The following is a 6,592-nucleotide window of genomic DNA, read 5'->3' on the forward strand; positions in this document are numbered from 1 at the left end:
AAATTTAAGTGACCTTGCCAGAGGCTATGACTCGTGACTCCTAATAGTGGTTGAGGAGAGAGAGTTGCCTGCCGGCTGGGCAGGAACCTGGGAATCTGATTACTTGGAAGACTTCCTAGAGATCCTCTTCTTTTCAGCTTCTCATTACCCTCCTGAGGTGTTTCCAATTCCTGAGCCTTTTTAGGACTCTAGGTCCAGTCAATTGACCTTTCAACCACAACTCTCACTATAGTCACTTAACAAGGCAGAAGAGGCGCGAACCAAAGGCATTTACCATTCTTCCGTTTCTTCCTTTATTGTGGTCTTTTCATTTCATAACAGAATTTAGTTTTTATTTAGTTCTCCTTATTTGTTTGGAGGAGTTATTAAGTTAGAAAGCAGATAACAAAATAGTCCAGCAACTTGATCAAGAAAATTTTCATTTTTTGTTGGGCATTTTTTGTTAAAGTAGACTGTAGCTGTACATAATCATTCATATACATTGAAAAGAAACCCAAAATGTTGTGGTTGGTTGGTTTTTGTTTTGAGACAGAGTCTCACTCTGTTATCTAGGCTGAAGTGCAGTGGTGCAGTTTTGACTCACTGCAACCTCTGCCTCCCGGGTTCAAGCGATTCTCTTGCCTCAGCCTCCCAAATGGCTGGGATTACAGGCACCTGCCACCACGCTCAGCTAATTTTTGTATTTTAGTAGAGGTGAGTTTTCACCATGTTGGCCAGGCTGGTCTTGAGTTCCAGACTTCACGTGATCCACTCACTTAGGCCTCCCAAAGTGCTGGGATTACAGGCATGAGCACCCAGCCTGCTTGTTTGTACTTTGAGACAGGGTCTCACTCTGTTGCCCAGGCTGGAGTGCAGTGACACTATCACAGCTCACTGCAACCTCAGCCTTCCAGGCTCAGGTGATCCTCCCAAGGAGCTGAGACTGCTGCCACGCGCCATAATGCCTGGCTAATTCTTAGTATTTTTTGTAGAGATAGGCTTTTGCCATGTTGCCCAGGCTGGTCTCAAGCTACCGCACCTGGCCTCAAAATGTTAACAGCAGGTTGGGCGCGGTGGCTCACACCTGTAATCCCAGCACTTTGGGAGACCAAAGCTGGAGGATTGCTTGACCCAAGAAGTTCGAGACCAGCCTGGGCAACACATTGAGACCCCGTCTCTATGATTTGAAAAAAAAAGTCAACAGTAATTATCATGTGGGTGGTGAGTTGTTTGGGGACTTTGTTTTGTTTCATTTTTTGTTTATGTATATTTCTATGGTTTCTATAAGGACCTCTTGTTTAAAAAACCAGATTGATGAGTTCCTTGTAATTTCAATGATACTAAAAATTGTTTCTGCTTTTATTTTTCAGATTAACAAAATACATTGTGTTATTATGTTTCACTAAATTTTTGAAGGCTGTCGGACTTTTCGAATCATATGATCTCCTAAAAGCTGTTCACATTGTTCAATTCATTTTTATATTAAAACTTGGGTGAGTGTGTGGATTTTTTTTTTCTTGATTTTTTTATTTCTTTGAAAATCCTGTTTTAACAGAGTATCTTTAAGAAACTTTACATGCAATATTTTATTTGTTCCTCCTGACAAGTATTTGATAAATTTTTTTAACTGGGAGTACACTTAAGATTAGAGGTACAAAGAGACTGGAAAGAAAAGGGATTGTTGTGCTCTAATCACTTGCCTAAACACAGACTTTGATGAGATTTTTGCAAATTGATTTTAATATCTGGCTTAATAGAGGATAGCCAGATTCTCATAAGTGCCTCAGTATTGAACCTGTTGCAGTATTAGCAATTTCGCTCTACACTCCTGGGAGAATAAGAGTGAAAGGGGCAGATAATGTCTTGGTATTTTTTTGAAAATCATTTTAACCTTGCTGACTTCCTGAAAGGGTCTCAGGGACACTAGGGATTCCTACACTATTTGACTGACACAACCTAATCTTCAAACAGGCACAGGGTGTTATCTGAGGCCTGTCTTGGAACAAATATTCCTTATTTTCTAAGTTAAACTATGGTTGGGCTGTGTTCACTACATAATCCTTTCTTAGTACAGTCCTCATACAGTATGTACATTAAATTATCCTACTTATAAGAAATGCTTTTTTTTTTTCTTTTTTGAGACACAGTCTCACTCTGTCACCAGGCTGGAGTGCAGTGGCGTGATCTTGGCTCACTGCAAGATCACTGCCTCCCGGGTTCAAGCAGTTCTCCTGCCTCAGCCTCCCGAGTCGCTGGAACTACAGGTGCTCACCACCATGCCCAACTAATTTTTGTATTTTTAACAGAGACAGGGTTTCACCATGTTGGCCAGGATGGTCTCAATCTCTTGACCTTGTGATCCGCCCGCCTCAGCCTCCCAAAGTGCTGGGATTACAGGCATGAGCCACCACGCCCAGCCTACATATAAGAAATTCTGAATAAAGATTTCTTGGATCTTGAGATTGATAGTGACCACCCTCTCTGTTAATAAAAACCAATTAAAGACTCTTGGGAGTCATCTGGGTGCAGTGGCTCACACCTGTAATCCCAGCACTTTGGGAGGCCGACGGGGGTTGATCACCTGAGGTCAGGAGTTGGAAACCAGCCTTGCCAACGTGGCAAAACCCCATCTCTACTAAAAATACAAAAATTAGCCAAGCATGGTGGCACATGCCTGTAGTCCCAGCTACTAGGGGGTCTGAGACAGGAGGATCGCTTGAACCTGGGAGGCGGAGGTTGCACAGTGAGCTGAGATTGTGCCATTGCACTCCAGCCTGGGCAATAGAGCAAGACTCCATTTAAAAAAAGCACTCTTGGGAGTATAATTTTGGTAATTTGGGAAATAGATTATTGATTAAGAAATATTAAGTCACCGGTTATGTGCTTTTTTTATTTTTTATTTATTTATTTATTTTGAGACAGTCTGGCTCGGTTGCCCAGGATGGAGTGCAGTGGCTCAATCTCAACTCACTGCAGCCTCTGCCTCCTGGGTTCAAGCAATTCTGCCTCAGCCTCCTGAGTAGCTAGGATTACAGGTGTGTCCCACCATGGCTGGCTAATTTTTGTATTTTTTTTAGTAGACACGGGGTTTTCCCATGTTGGCCAGGCTGGTCTCCAACTCCTGACCTCAGGTGATCTGCCCACCTCAGCCGCCCAAAGTGCTGGGGTTACAGGCTTGAGCCACCATGCCTGACCAAGTTGGGTGCATTTTTATACAACTGTTTTGGCAATGTGAAAGGTAGGGACGTATAATTAGTAATTTCTTCATTTTCATTATACTATTTCAAGATTTATTACTGAATTTTAGAGAAAATAGGAATTATTTTCTTTGGTATTTTAAGATATAAAAAAAATTTTGACTCCTTTACTTTTGTGGCTTGTTAGCTGGTTCTGAAGACAGAAAATAAGAGTTCTCGGCCAGGCGTGGTTGCTCATGCCTGTTTTCCCAGCAGTTTGGGAGGCCAAGGAAGGCAGATCAACCGAGGTCAGGAGTTCGAGACCAGCCTGGCCAACATGTTGAAACCCCGTCTCTACTAAAAATACAAAAAATTGGCTGGGCATGGTGGCGCGTGCCTGCAATCCCTGCTACTCAGGAGGCTGAGGCAGGAGAATTGCTTGAACCCAGGAGGTGGAGGTTGCAGTAAGCCAAGATCACGCCACTGCACTCCAGCCTGGCAACAAAGCAAGACTCTATCTCAAAAAAAAAAAAAAAATTCTCTAAATGTTGAAAAGGAGTTTTACTAAAATGAGTATAATTCTCCAGTATGATTTATTCAGAGGATAACACTTCAAGTTCTGGCATATTTGTTTAAAATAAGTGTCTTAAAACTGTATCTTGTGTCTAATATTGATTAATATTAATATATTAATGTTTCAATATTTACAGGACTGCATTTTTTATGGTTTTGTTTCAAAAGCCATTTTCTTCTGGGAAAACTATTACCAAACACCAGGTAAGATCTTTGCAGAATCTTTTATTCCTAGCAGCTTCTCGTTTAGTGGGCCAGGATGCAGTGCTTATGTTTTGATAATGGGTACTTAATAATTTAAGATATGCCGCAGAACAATTTTAGAGTTAACTTGCTCTTGTCTTTTCTGAATGGAGACTTTAAACCATAAAGTACTCAGATCATGAAATGTTTTAAGAGGCTAAAAAAAATTATAAAGCATTCATGTAATTGTTTTCTTCAGTACACACTTCTTATTCTGAAAGATTTACAAATTGGACATGAAAGCATGCCCAAGAGCCTAGTACAAATGTCACTGGAAAGCTGACAAAGCATAGGGGTTAAGAGTGAGGTTTCTGGAGTCAAAGGCATGTTCTGTCTGTCCTCCTTACTGACCTTTACTTTGGGCAAGTTACTTGATTTCTCTCTACCTTAATTTGCTCACCTGTAAAATGGAGATAATAGTAACTTCCTAATGGAACTGTGAGGAAAAAATGAATTAATACTTATGAAGTTTTTGGAATGATGCCTCATCATTGTGACAGTGTGACACCCTCATGATCATTGTCACTATTCTCTTTAGGCAGCTGTGGTTCAAACTAGAACTGTCCTACATTTTGCATAATCATCTCACATCATCACTTCTTTGGGCAGCAGTTATACCATACTACATGTTTGCTTTATACCATGACTTACAAACCTGTGTCATAATTTTTTTATTAGAAAGACAAATTTAAGTACTTCTGTTTCAGAGACCAAGAACATTTTTTAAAATAGGATTAACAGTCTAAGCCCCATCTTAACTTTTTTCTCTCCTTTCAGATAATTGGATCACTAAAAATTCCTGGTAGAAAAGAATTTAAAGACAAAAAGTTAAATGATCCTAGGAAACTAGTGAGAAACTGAGAAATCATAAAATTGTACTCTGAAGAAAAAGATTTCAAAATCTACTAGCAGACAAGAATATAGACAATGGAAAACAGAATACTGTCTTTTTTTTTTTTTTTTTTTTTTTTTTTTGAGAAAGAGTCTTGCTCCATCGCCCAGGCTGCAGTGCGGTGGCGCAATCTTGGCTCACTGCAATCTCCACCTTCCAGGTTCAAGCGATTCTCCTGCCTCAGCCTCCTGAGTAGCTGGGATTACAGGCATCTGCCACCACACCCAGCTCATTTTTGTATTTTTAGTACAGATGGGGTTTCACTATATTGGCCAGCCTGGTCTTGAACTCCTGACCTCAGGTGATCCACCTGCCTCAGCCTCACAAAGTGCTAGGATACAGGCGTGAGTCACCGCACCCAGCCCAGAATACTGTCTTGGAAATCTAGACTTAGTCAAGGGATCTTATGTGTTCTACTTAATTTCAAAATACGTAATTATTTCACCTTTAAAATATTTGTTATTATTATCTTTCTGTATTTTATTTAAAATTGGAATATACAGCAAAATATATGTGACTGAAATTTTTAATTTTTTTGTTTCCATTTATAGTGGATCAAAATATTTAAACATGCAGTTGCTGGGTGTATTATTTCACTCTTGTGGTTTTTTGGCCTCACTCTTTGTGGACCACTAAGGTAAATAAAAATGCGTATTTTGAATGTGTGTTTGTATTTCTTCATTTTGAATATTGTTTTTGTTCCACTGTGTTTTATGTCAAATATTTATCTGTGCAAATGTGTCTGGCACTTTTATAGCATCAGAGAGAATTCAACAAATAGAAGAAACCTGTTGAGTTTCTGGACTAGTTCTTTGGTGAATACCATTAATAAATTTATTCATGATTTGTCATAGATAGTCTACTAGTTAGAATTCCAAGTTTCAGAAAATTTTTAGCGTATATGGCTTTTTAATCATTTATTCGTGATCCCTGTTAACAGCTTAGAAGCTATAATAAAAGGTCTGAAGTGGTAAATAAAATCAGCCAATAAGAAGAATAAAATCTCTAAAAGCACTCATTTTTTGTACAATTTTGCAAGTACTCTCATAAATAAACGTCTCAGAAGTAGTATATCAGTTATCAGATTAAATGCGTGGTGGATAAAGTAAACTACTCCCATTTCATATTTCCCTAGATCTATATAGATTAGTCTTTTTCTGCAAGTGGACTGGTTTAAGGAGGAAATGCTTAGCAACCACTTGATAGGAGTTGTATCATGCAGCTGTGTATGATCATTCTTTTAACATTTCCCCATCTGTGAAGGATTTTACTTAGTGAATAAGTGTAAGAAAAAATGCCTTGCCATGAGAGTGAGAGGTAAGGAGTGAAATGAAGAATGTTCTTGGCCAGCACTGTGGCTCACGCCTATAACGCTAGCACTTTGGGAGGCCAAGGGGTGGATCATTTGAAGTTAGGAATTGGACACCACCTAGCCAACATAACGAAAGCCCGCCTTTATTTAAAAATATACAAAAATTAGCCAGAAATCACTTGAACTCAGGAGGCAAAGGTTGCAGTGAGCCAAGATCACGCCACTGCACTGCAGCCTAGGCAACAGAGCGAGACTCCATCTCAAAAAAAAAAGAATGTCCTAAAGCAGGGATCCCCCACTCCCTGGCTACAGACCAGTAGGGCTTCGTAACCCAATAGGAACCAGGCCGCAGAGCAGGAAGTGAGCCATAGGGGAGCAAGCATTACTGCATGAGCTCTGCCTCCTGTCAGATCAGCA

General features: G+C 39.9%; 1 long non-coding RNA gene across 2 annotated transcripts; it reads left to right on the forward strand.

Annotated features, from left to right (window-relative positions):
• Positions 1 to 1,100: 1,100 nt before the first annotated feature.
• Positions 1,101 to 5,524, forward strand: LOC116272813. 2 transcript variants are annotated; one of them, XR_004181373.1, is made up of 4 exons: positions 1,115 to 1,200; positions 1,350 to 1,472; positions 3,866 to 3,932; positions 5,415 to 5,524. It is a non-coding gene; the product is annotated as an uncharacterized LOC116272813 (long non-coding RNA). The 2 variants fall into 2 exon arrangements; XR_004181372.1 differs by having other exon boundaries at positions 1,101 to 1,472.
• Positions 5,525 to 6,592: the final 1,068 nt, after the last annotated feature.

The sequence above is a fragment of the Papio anubis genome, unplaced genomic scaffold (genome assembly GCF_008728515.1).
Source record: "Papio anubis isolate 15944 unplaced genomic scaffold, Panubis1.0 scaffold2116, whole genome shotgun sequence".
NCBI classification, from domain to species: domain Eukaryota; kingdom Metazoa; phylum Chordata; class Mammalia; order Primates; family Cercopithecidae; genus Papio; species Papio anubis.